Source organism: Sorex araneus, chromosome 4 (assembly GCF_027595985.1).
Source record: "Sorex araneus isolate mSorAra2 chromosome 4, mSorAra2.pri, whole genome shotgun sequence".
NCBI classification, from domain to species: Eukaryota; Metazoa; Chordata; class Mammalia; order Eulipotyphla; family Soricidae; genus Sorex; species Sorex araneus.
Genome location: NC_073305.1, coordinates 203,017,203 through 203,029,359, shown reverse-complemented (window position 1 = coordinate 203,029,359; position 12,157 = coordinate 203,017,203). Strand labels below are relative to the sequence as shown.

Genomic DNA, 12,157 nt, shown 5'->3' with positions numbered 1-12,157 from the left:
AGGCGGGAGAGCAACCCCCCCTCCACCCCCCGGCGCCTCCACCGGCGAGCGCGGGGTGAGCGGGAGGCCGCGGGCAGCCCGGTTCGGGACCTGCCGTGGGCTGCGCCCGGGGCACCCCCGCTGCGCCCCTGTTCTGGCTCCCGGGCGGCTCCGCCGGCTCTGCCCGAGTCCGGGCTTAGCGCGCTGGCCCCGCTGGCCGGCACCGGCGCGGCGGGGAGCGAACTTCCCGGACTTGGCCCGAGGGCGCCCAGGCAGCAGCAGGTAGTTCTGGGCTGGCCTCGGGGCCCGAGCGAGCCGGGGGACGCCTCTCCCCGACGGGACAGCGATGCCCGCCCGGGCTCCGGGTCGACGTGGGCCTCCACGGCGCCAGCCACGTGCGCCACCCCCCGCCCCCTCCCGCGCCCGCACCCCAGCACCCCTGGCTTCGGAGGAGGAGGAGGCATGGGCAGAGCGTCCTCCTGGCTGGAGGTGCACCTTTAGCTCCAGTGCAAGGTGCCTGCAGTTCCGTGGGTGCCAAGGCCGGGGCGCCATCCCCAGGCCCTGAGCCTGATTCTCGCCGAAAATGCGACTTGTGGGTGCTGACTGATGTGGCTGCGTTGGGTCGTGTGCACCGAGTCTGATTAGCGCTGATGACAGCAGCTGCACTGGTGAGGCTGCGCTAGGCACCCTCTCGGTAGCACCGCCGAGGTGACCTTGCCTGGGAAGAATGGGTCGATTTCTGCCCGGGAGGCCACGGGCTGCATTTGGGCCGCCAGGCAAACTTATGTATTCTTAGGATTTCCACGTTCTGCTTCTGTAACGGTTGACTTAACGGTCAGAAGGAGGAACTGTTTTTCAATTTAGGCTTTGGTGCTTTGGAAAGGGGTTTAAAGCCACTTGGTGTGAAATTGTCTGGAGACTAGAGCAGCACGTTTTCTTCCTTTTTCTTTTTTTTTTCCCCCAGCAGCTCAACTTCAGCTTCCCTCCTGGGCTTGGTGGTGACTTTTGATCTTATTATACATATTTATTTATTTCTGTGGGGTGGAAGGAAGTGTTAGGGCAAGAAATGAAGTCCTGATTTAATTTGCTACCGATTGCTGAGGCTTTGATGGAATTCTAAATTCTCTGCATCGGTGCAGTTTAGATACCACAACTTAGGGTTTATTCCTGGGCCCTAGGGGCTGTTGGCCAGTTCCTTGGGTGTTCAGAGGCCTCGACTCCGTGGCTGGCCGAGCCACCTGCTGGGGTGGAGGCCAGTGCAGTGTCCCTTCCTGGTCTCCTCAAGTCCCTAGCACTTTGATGCTCTCGCTGCCTGAAGGACTCTAAAGAGCGACTGAGAAGCCCGTCTCCCAGGTGAAGTGATCGCGGCAGTATCCAAGTGGAGAAATGAAAATAGAACTCTCTGGAAGCCAGTCCTCAGGGTATTTTATTGGAGGTATACTAAATTCCCCGAGAATTGTTCATCCAGATCCCCTTTCTCTGAACTCGCGTTGTAACCGCTGCCAGTGAGGGTGCAGGAGAAGGGCTTTTTAGGAAGAAGATAATTTCGTTCCGCTGCTGCTGTTGGAGAAGGTGATGGGCAAGGCGTGGGGGGGACGCAGCCTCCCTTTCCTCGGAAGGGCCGGTGGGGTCGGCCGCAGTGGGGCTGTGTGCGCATGCGTGAGAGCTGCACGTTCTTGAGTTTGCCACTCACCTCTGCCGGAGGAAGCCGGAAACATTAGGCAGTCTAGAAATTTCTTTTTCTTTATAACGAGTGGCCTTGGTGGAATGGTGTTGTCCGCCCTGATCCTTGCAGCTCTGCTCTGCCTGGCCCATCCTAGTGGGATGGCAGAAGTGGGTGCTAGTTTGGAGACTGAGGGACATCTCTGGGCTAGGGAAATGCTTAAGGCATTTAAGATCTTGGGACTGGAGCGATAGCACAGTGGGTAGTGCGTTTGCCTTGCACGCAGCCGACCCGGGTTTGATTCCCAGCCTCCCATATGGTCCCCTGAGCACTGCCAGGAGTCATTGCTGAGTGCATGAGTTAGACGTAACCCCTGAGCATTGCTGGGTGTGACCCAAAAAGCAAAAAAAATAAAAGAAAGACATTTAAGATCTTATGAGGCCCCTTTGTTCAAATTTAAATTTTATTTTATTATTTTTTTAATTGGGCTGGAGCGATAGCACAGCGGGTAGGGTGTTTGCCATGCACACGGGCCGACCCGGGTTCGATTCCTCTGTCCCTCTCTGAGAGCCCGGCAAGCTACCGAGAGTATCTAGCCCACATGGCAGAGCGTGGCAAGCTGCCCATGGTGTATTTGATATGCCAAAACCAGTAACAACAAGTCTCACAATGGAGACATTACTGGTGCCCGCTCGAGCAAATCGATGAGCAACAGGATGATAGTGACAGTGGCAGTGATTCTTATATTTGGGGGGGGGGCCACATTTGGCAGCACTGATGTGTTATAAACTTGGGGTTTGCTGGCATTGCTCGGAGGACCCTGTGGTGTTAGGAATCGAACTGGGCTTCCCCCATGCAGAGACTGTGCTCCGGCACTTTGGGCCACCTCCCCGGTCTAATTCAGGTTTCTGAGCCCCTACCGTGCCAGGCATTTATGCTCACATCGTTCTTATTTCTCACATTTGGAAACTGCTGTTGAGGGAGGCTAAATGCCTTCCCTGCTGCTGAGTAGCTTAGAAGCAAGAAACAGGGTGATGGCTCAATTCTGTGAAGCCGGAGTTCCTGATTCTCTCAGGCCAGGGCTCACTCTTAGGATCTGCCGGTCAGTCTTGTAGTAACCTTTGACCTCTAGGGCAGTGCTGAGCGTCAGGGCCACCGTGGGTGTCCTGTGTCTGCTGAGTGAATGCAGGTCCGAGTCTCACTTCTGCTTCCGACACTTGGTCGCAGGAGAGCCAGGCCTGCCCAGTGACGGGAGAAGGAGGACCCCCACTGTACCCTGACCAAGCCCCCATGGTGGTTGTTGTGGAAGGCTGGCACCCAGATGAGCTTGACTGGAAGCTGCTGCTGCTAGGTGCAGATCACCCATCTATGGCTGTGTGTTGGGCGGCATCTTTGCACGTTACTCGCCCATCACGAGGTGGTATCTGCAGGTGGTACCTGCAGCAGTGGCCGCCGCTCATGAAACAGGCACCTCTGCCCCACACCAGGTGGAACTGCTCTGCAGTGGGAGTGGAGGGGAATTCTGGATGTGGTTTGAAAGGAAGACAATGGGAACACAATTGTCGCCTCCAACCTGGGGCTTTCATGGTGACTTATGTTCTCAAGCCATTTCACATTTTAACAAGAGTGTGTGTTATGAAGTGCAGATAAATAAATTGATGGGAGCCGGTGCCTGTCCTCAGATTGCGCAGAGGTGAGTGAGGAAGGAAGCCGCGTGTTAAGGACACCGTTAGGGAGAGAGAGAGAGGGCCAGCAGGAAGGCGACTGGGAAGCAAGTGATGTGGAAGCTGAGCGGAAAGGACCAAGTGGAAGGCGCTTGGCCCCAGCTGGGCATTCTTTTGCCGAGGGAGGGGAGTTGGCAGCTGGAGAGAGGGAAGACCGCACATGGAGGAAACACGCAAGAAACAGCTGGCAGTTTGGACATCATGGTCAAGGCAGTGGAGAGAGGAGCCGCGTGTGATCGTGGATGCCTTTGAGCAGCTCCCCTGGGTAGGGAGAGGTGGCCCAAGGGGAGGGACAACGGGAATTCAGCAGACGCATAGAATGAAGTATGAGGGTTCTTGGGTCGGGAGAGCTGAGACCAGCTATGGTAGCTTCTGAAGGAGAAGCAAGAAGATGTGTGGAGCTTGTCAGCTCCGAGGCCCGGGGCTGACAGAGCGCAGAGAGGAGGGGATCTTAGTAGCAGCAACTACGTTAGAGCTTTTCTTAGATGAGTCCATGGAAGGAAATAATGTTGTCTTTTAGCACCATCAACTTCATCATCATTTTATTATTATTTGCCATTAAAAAAGGCTCAGAAGAATTGTCCAGTTGGCCTCACTCTGGCTCTTCATATATCTAGGGAACTTTTTAAAAGGGGGAGAGGTAATTTTCTTTCTTTTTTTTTTTTTAATTTTCTTTTTCTTTTATGGTCACACCCGGCGATGCTCGGGGGTTACTCCTGGCTTTGCACTCAGGAATGACTCCTGGCGGTGCTCGGGGAGACCATATGGGATGCTGGGAATCAAACCCGGGTCGGTCGGGTGCAAGGCAAACGCCCTACCCACTGTGCTACCGCTCCAGCCCCTAATTTTAATTTTTTTAATGAATCACTGTGAGGTACAGTTACAGGCTTACAAACTCTCGTGCCTATGTTTCATTGGGTACCATGACCGAGTACCCATCCCTCCACCAGTGCCCGTGGGGAGAGGTAATTTTCTGACAGGACATAAAAGTGATCCTGAGAAAGAGACCGTGAAGACGTGTGTGTTCCTGCAGGAAGGATGAGCTAATTAATGTGGAGTAGGGGACAGGGCAGCTGGGTGCCCAGCTGGATTCTGGTGTGGGTATTGGGAGTCTGGCAACGTCTAACTTGCTGGTTTTCCCACTGGTTGAGCTCCGGGCAGGTCGCAGTGTCCGGGCTTCGGGCGAAGGTGCTAACCTAGTTTCCAGTCTCAGGAAGGGGTTGTGCCGCCGTGAAGAAGGCCTTGTAAAGTAGGTTACTTTCTCTTCTGCCCTACAAATCTCCTACAAATCTGGAAACTTTGAAAACATTTCCATTCATTCATTCAGTAGTGGTCGGTTCAAGTCCCGTGGAAAACAGTGAATTAGAGTGATACTCTTCTGCTCTAGTGATGTAAGGCATAGTTTTTGTTTTGTTTTGTTTTGTTTTTTCTTTTTGGGTCACACCCGGCAATGCACAGGGGTTACCTCCTGGCACTCAGGAGTTACTTCTGGCAGTGCTCAGGGGACCATATGGGATGCTGTGAATCGAACCCGGGTCGGCCACGTGCAAGGCAAACACCCTACCCGCTGTGCTATTGCTCCAGCCCCGAGGCATAGTTTTTTTTTTTAAAGAAAACATAGAGAAAGAGAAAATATGTGGCACATGGCTCTGAGACACGGGGGCTGGTTTGCGGGGACCTCGGGTTACCCTATAGAGTTTGGGTTCGACATGAGCTTGATAGGGATGAGTGGAGGATAGAGATGACTGGAGGGTTTTAATTTAATTCAGTTTTACTTTAAATTATCTTTTGGGGTCTCCCAGTTAGGATCCGGAGCCTCGGGACACCCTGATGATTCGTGGCCTGAGTATGTGATGCTGTCTGGGCCTTGTGCTTTTTGGCATTTTGGGTCACACCCGGCGATGCACAGGGTTGATGCTGGGAATCAAACCCGGGTCGGCTGTATGCAAGGCACACGCCCTACTCGCTGTGCTATCGCTCCAACCCCTGGGGCCCTGTGCTTTTAGGGGACCTCTTAAGCTTGTCTCCAGGACCAGGGGGTGCAAACCAATACATGGGGACATGGGCCTTAATCTCGGTCCCTGCCTCTTCTGCCCCCAAAAGCTTTTAAAATGGGAGGTTGACATCATTTAATTTACAGTTCTCAGAAGACTCGCGCTGGCAACTGAACATTCTGTATTCACTACCTTGGAACAATTAAAGTGAGTTTTGATTCATTTTGAAGACAGGAAAACAAGAGCAGTAAAATGAAATGTACTGCTTAAGAGCAACAGATGGAGCGGAAAGTGCTTTGGTGACCTTAATTGTAGTGGTTTTCAATGTACCAATTAAACAATTTTTCTGGGGACAGAAAAAAAACCATATTTATAGTACAATTGCAGTTTTGTTTTTAAAAATCGAACAAGAATACAATGGAAAAGAAGTGGACCAGAAATGTCAATAGTTTAGGTCCAATGGTATTGGCGTTAAAAATTATTTTTTTTTTTGAGGGGCTGGAGCAATAGTACAGCGAGTAGGGGCATTTGCCTTTGCACGTGGCCGAATCTGGGTTCGATTCTCAGCATCCCACATGGTCCCCGGAGCACCCGCCAGGTAGTGATTCCTGAGTGCATGAGCCAGGAGTAACCCCTGCGAATTGCCGGGTGTGACCCAAAAACCAAAAAAAAAAAAAAAGAATTATTTTGATTTTTTTTTAAATCAGCACACATTTTTTATATCATCATCCAAGTTGTTTAAAAGATATAGACATGGATGATTCCAAATGTATTGAATATACTGTCTACCAAATAATTTTCCTACCATTTTAATTTTGGAAAATTTTAATGGCAAAAGCCCCATGTTAGGAGACAAAGGATCGTTTGCTATTTTGCACCCAAACTTACTGATGATCATTGTTTTATGCCTTGCAAATACATCAGCGGTTGGGGTGGGGGGTGGTGCGTAGTGGCAGAATAATAGTACAGGGGTAAGATGCTTGCCTTGTGCATGGCTGACCTGAACTTGATCCCTGGTATCCCATCTGCTCCCCCTGAGCCCACCAGGAGTGATTCCTGAATGCAGAGCCAAGAGTAAACCCTGAGCATTGCTGGGGTTATCCCAAAACAAAAATTATACACCACATATCTATCTATCTATCTATCTATCTATCTATCTATCTATCTATCTATCTATCTATCTATCTATCTATCTATCTATCTGCTTTTAGGTAACATGGTTGCAACAATAGTGTTAATTTTGATGTACACTTTCACTAACTGACCCTTCCCCACCACCTAGGTGCCCTAGACTCCCTACCACTTGTCCTTATAAAAATAATTCTGTTATTAAAGAAAAGTTGGGTGTTGTTTGTTTATTTGGTTTTGGTTTGAGGGGGTCATACCTCGATGGTGCTCCTGGCTTTGTGCTCAGAGATCATGTCTGGCAGTGGACGATATATGGTGTGGAGATTCAACTGACCTGGCCACATGCAAGATAAGTGCCTTCACCTGATGTACGATCACCTCTCCACCCCCAAAAGCAAAGTTGTTTTTAATGAAAACAATACAGAAATGTTACGTACAAAGACAGTACACCTTTATATACTCTCAGTCTGCAGATCCTGTTCATGTTAGATAGTTTTTTTCCTATTTGTACATACATCTTTCCTGTTGTTGGAGAATTTTGAACTATTTCTCTGCAAATTATCCTATCTTCAAAACTACTCTCTAAAAGTCCTTCCTACTGAATTCACAGCTTGAAATCTAGATGACCTTCCACACCTCCCCCCGACTCCCTACTTCCCCCCTACCCACCCCCCCACCAACAAACAGAATAAAATCATTTTGAAAAGCTGAACATACGCAGTCATGAGAGGACCTGGAACCTTGCCTTTTCAGTATTCAGAATGTTCACTGAAAGCATATTTTATTACGTATAAAGAATAGAGCAATTATATATTCATTACAGGTTCATCTCTGGTATTTAACCATTATTGCTCTAGTATCGAAACCCAAAACTTGGAAGTACCATTATAAATCACTTGCACTTTTTCATTAGCAAAAGTTAGCTAATATGAAAATTAGGGAGCTTAGCTAATTGTTTTGGGAACACTTTATTGCAGCACAAATGTTATCCATTGAAAACAGGGAAAGCAAAACAGTCACTGACGCTTGACACGGAGCTGCCACCCGAGTGTCCTGTAGAGCTGCCCCGGGCCGAGGCTAGAGAGGTTTGGGGCCCTGAAGTGGCAGGAAGGAACCGTTCTAGACTCGAGTTGATGTCGCCGAGCGGTGTCGGATGGGACTCTCATTACGCCATTCAGCGGAATGATTTGCCTTTCCTGTCATTATTTTAATTAATCACATCATTTCTTGGTGAAGAGAAAAGCAAATATGTGCTTAGCAGAGGATGATTGTGAAGTCACAAGACCATTGGAATTTAAGAAGGACCTTAGCGATCTCATTTCACAGATGAGAGAAATGAGGATCCGGCAGCAAATTGCATGCACCCTGCTGGAGGGGCCGACCCCACCGGGGCACCCCTTCCCTACACTCAGCAGGGCCTCTGTGTGGGGAAAATAAATTTATTTTGGCTAATCTGAGAATGAGGAAAGCTCTCTGAACCTGATGAAAAACTGGGAGGGTTTCTGAGCTGTTCATTTCATTCTGTGAAGCGTAATCTGTTTGTGTACTGATAACAGGCCTAATTACTGTGTAAACATTTTTATAGCCTGGTAAGAAAACCTCAAACATCTGTACTGGCACGTCGATGCAGCAGTTCAGTCTCCAGCGCTTCCCTCGCTGCTGTTCCTTAAAACCGGTTACTCTGTTATTTAATTTAATCTGGTTGAGATGGGTGGTGATTCATTTGTACCCAGAACACATAAACAACACATCCCAGATCCAGCAGGAAGTTAGCAAATAATAATAGCAAACTTGCATCGTGCGGGGTGCTGTGTCGGCACATCATCAGCCTAATCCCCGTGTCCAGGGGAGAAGGTAAGGATGCAGCAAAGCCCGTCTCGAGCCCAGGGCCCCAGGTCATCAGCACCTGCTACGTGGGGGACCACCATTACCCTCATCGCCTTCCTGCTCAAACCCCCTCCTCACTCTGCCCTCTCAGAGCCAAGCGTGCTTCATGCCCGAAGCTCAGGCTCTGTCTTTGCTGTCCACTTCTGTCACTTTGGTGCAAAGTCAAGGATGGTGAGCCACGGCTTCTCCCTGGGTTCTCTCTTCAGGCTGCACTGGGGTTTGCTCCCTTCCCTCCGTGAGCCACTTGATGGGCTCAGGTTGAAACCACTGACCCGTTTTCAGCTACAGCTGGAGCTTCGCCTTTCACTCCAGCTCCCGGTGCTCTCCCAGATCTCTGGGTTTCAAGTACTGCTGGCTTCCTGTTTGGCTCCTAGTGATCTATCTTTCTTTCTTTCTTTTCTTTCTTTCTTTTCTTTCTTCTTTCTTTCTTTCTTTCTTCTTTCTTTCTTTCTTTCTTTCTTTCTTTCTTTCTTTCTTTCTTTCTTTCTTTCTTTTCTTCTTTTCTTTCCACTTTTTGGGTCACACTGGCAATGCATTTGGCTCCTAGTGATTTTTCTTTTTCTTTCTTTCTTCCTTCCTTTCTTCTTCCTTCCTTCCTTCCTTCCTTCCTTCCTTTCTTTCTTTCTTTCTTTTCTTTCTTTCTTTCTTCCTTCCTTCCTTCCTTCCTTCCTTCCTTCCTTTCTTTCTTTCTTTCTTTCTTTTCTTTCTTTCTTTCTTTCTTTCTTTCTTTCTTTTCTTTCCACTTTTTGGGTCACACTGGCAATGCATTTGGCTCCTAGTGATTTTTCTTTTTCTTTCTTCTTCCTTCCTTCCTTCCTTCTCTTCCTTCCATCCTTCCTTCCTTCCTTTCCTTCCTTCCTTCCTTCTTTCTTTTCTTTCTTTCTTTCTTTCTTCCTTCCTTCCTTCCTTCCTTCCTTTCTTTCTTTCTTTCTTCTTCTTTCTTTCTTTCTTTCTTCCTTCCTTCCTTCCTTCCTTCCTTCCTTCCTTTCTTTCTTCTTCTTCTTTCTTTCTTTCTTTCTTTCTTTCTTTCTTTCTTTTCTTTCCACTTTTTGGGTCACACTGGCAATGCATTTGGCTCCTAGTGATTTTCTTCTTTTTCTTTCTTTCTTCCTTCCTTCCTTCCTTCCTTCCTTCCTTCCTTCCTTCCTTCCTTCTTCCTTCCTTCCTTTCTTTCTTTCTTTCTTTCTTCCTTCCTTCCTTCCTTCCTTCCTTCCTTCCTTCCTTCCTTCCTTCCTTTCTTTCTTCTTTCTTTCTTTTCTTTCTTCTTTCTTTCTTTCTTTCTTCCTTCTTCTTTATTCTTCTTTCTTTCTTTTCTTTCTTTCTTTCTTTCTTTCTTTCTTTCTTTCTTTCTTCTTTCTTTCTTTCTTTCTCCTTCTTCCTTCCTTCCTTCCTTCCTTTCTTTCTTTCTTTCTTCCGCTTTTTGGGTCACACCGCCGATGCATTTGGCTCCTAGTGATTTCTTTTCTTTCTTTCTTCTTTCTTTCTTCTTTTCTTTCTTTTCTTTCTTTCTTTCTTTCTTTCTTTTCTTTCTTTCTTTTCTTTCTTTCCTTTCTTTCTTTCTTTCTTTCTTTCTTTCTTTCTTTCTTTCTTTCTTTCTTTCTTTCTTTCTTTTTCTTCCGCTTTTTTGGGTCACACCGGCGATGCATAGGCGTTACTCATGGCTCATGCACTCAGGAATTAGTCCTGGCAGTGTTTGGGGGGACTATATGGGATGCTGGGAATCGAACCCAGCTCGGCTGTGTACAAGGCAAACGCCCTACCCGCTGTGCTATAGCTCCAGCCCTCCTAGTAATCTTTAAGGAATGACTGATGTTCTCAGGTTCCCAAACCCAAAGAGATACATGCCTGTGTCAGAAAACTGGACCTCAGGTCCACGGACCCCCATGCTGGCACTGGGCAATGGGGAGATGTTGCATCTTTATGAGTGGGGCGTGGGTGCTGGAGGCACAGTGATCTTCCCACAGACTGCACGCCGGGGCCGGTGCCTGATGTGCAGGATGTAGCCATGAACTCTTTGGCCTTTGCAGTTCCAGATCTCAGGGTCTGTGTGCTTGGAGATCCCTGTGTGAAAGACGAACTTTAGAAAGTTCTAGCCTGATTGGAGGTTGTGCTGGTTGAGGGAGGAGGCAGTGGTAGAGGTGGAGGGTGAGAGAGAGAGAGAAGAAGAAAGGAGAGGAGAGTAAACTAAGAAATAAGCGAGCCCCACAAGTCATTCTGCTGTCCAGCCCCCTTGGGGAGTCAGGCCTCCAGAGTGTCGTATCTCAAGTAGAGGAGGTGGCAGCTTCCCTGGGCATCTTGTTCTACAGAAAACCCTGCTGTCCCATGTGCTGTGGGGGAGAATCTGATTCCCGACTCACTGACTTAGTCTCACCTGGAGGCATCTGGAGTCTTTGCCATTCTGTGAGGTCACCCCACCTTGGGTTCACTCAGGGACAGGCCCGAGAGCCTGCCCCTGCTGCCCTGACCACTGCTGACTCAGTCTCAGCCCCGAGGAGCCTCCAACCCCCCTCCAGGACGTTGCTCTCGGCGAGCACTCACCATGAGGCTTATCAGCCCTGGGGGGGCCACAGGCCAAGCACTCTCCTGTCCTTGGGCGGCCTATTCTCGGTCCCGGCAAGGCCTGTGGGGTACCCCTTGCTGCTCCTGTGCTGGGGATCAAGAGGCAGAGACCCCAGGAAGTCTGAGCACAGTCACGCCAGAGGCACCTGTGCGCAAGAGATGCTCCTGTTAATCATCCTGTGATTTTCCATCCTCCCTCCAGCTCCCCACTGACTTGAGTCGGTGCATGGAGCTTGCCCGAGTCCTTCACTCCTGCGTTTGGAGTTGACACCTTGACAGATGCTCCGAGACCTGCTCCCAGGTGGGACGCCGAGGCAGGCTGTCCTCCTTCGTGGGCAATAGTGACCTTTGCCATTTCCCATCCCAAATATTTTCCTCCCGTCCTTAAAAGCAAAATAAAGCACCTCGGCAACATATAGGTTTCTGGATGTCACGGTGAATATGTTAAACCTGTTGTAAGAATAGTTCATAATTGATGTTCTTGGCATTTACCACCCAGCCGTGATGTGTGCTGTGCATGATGACTAATAAATTATATTTTGTTGGATTCTTCCCCCCACCTTTTTAACTCAAGTTACCTGTTCCAGCATGTCAGTGGTGACAGGACTGTGTCCTGCCCAACTCTTTCTGCCTTGTGTTCCTTATGCAGATGGAGACGGGGTGGGGGTGGGGGTGGTTTGAGGCCTGGGGACTTTCTCAGCCATGTCTCTATCTTACCCTATCCAGTCTTTAAACCAACTAGACTTGGGCGGGGAGAGGTGGTTCAGGAAAGAACATAACAAGATTGAGTGAGAAGAGTTAGAGCAAGCAGTATAGAAACTCCCTTTTCCTAAACACTTCCCGTGAGTCACCATTTCATCCTGCGACTTGAGAGCCCACTGGTGAGATGTGGACACCATCGGGGATGGCAGCTGAGAAGGATCTGCTGAAATCCAGCCGCTAATGAGCTGTGAGGCCTCACGCATGACCTAGAAGTCTCGCTCTTAAGTCCCTGAACTCCCCTCACTGCACCTGAATTTAGATCTGTCCAGGCTATTTCAGGGGCCGCTGGAACCCCCCTAGGACATGGTCCACACAGACACTTCTTCCCTTTCCCTCTTACCCGCTGGACTCATGTTTCCCAGGCTTGGCCTTCCTAGTTCTCTGCAGATGGCTGTGAACAGAGACCTGCTGGTAGGTGGGTCACCCCGGATACCAGGGGCCTTGTGGAGCACTGGGCTTAG

At 49.2% G+C, this 12,157-nt stretch overlaps 1 protein-coding gene across 4 annotated transcripts in view; it reads left to right on the top strand.

The window, feature by feature from the left end:
* CALN1 (calneuron 1) overlaps positions 1 to 12,157 on the top strand; it is a 554,332-nt gene that overhangs the window by 137,419 nt on the left and 404,756 nt on the right. The gene's annotated exons all lie outside the window — the stretch shown is intronic.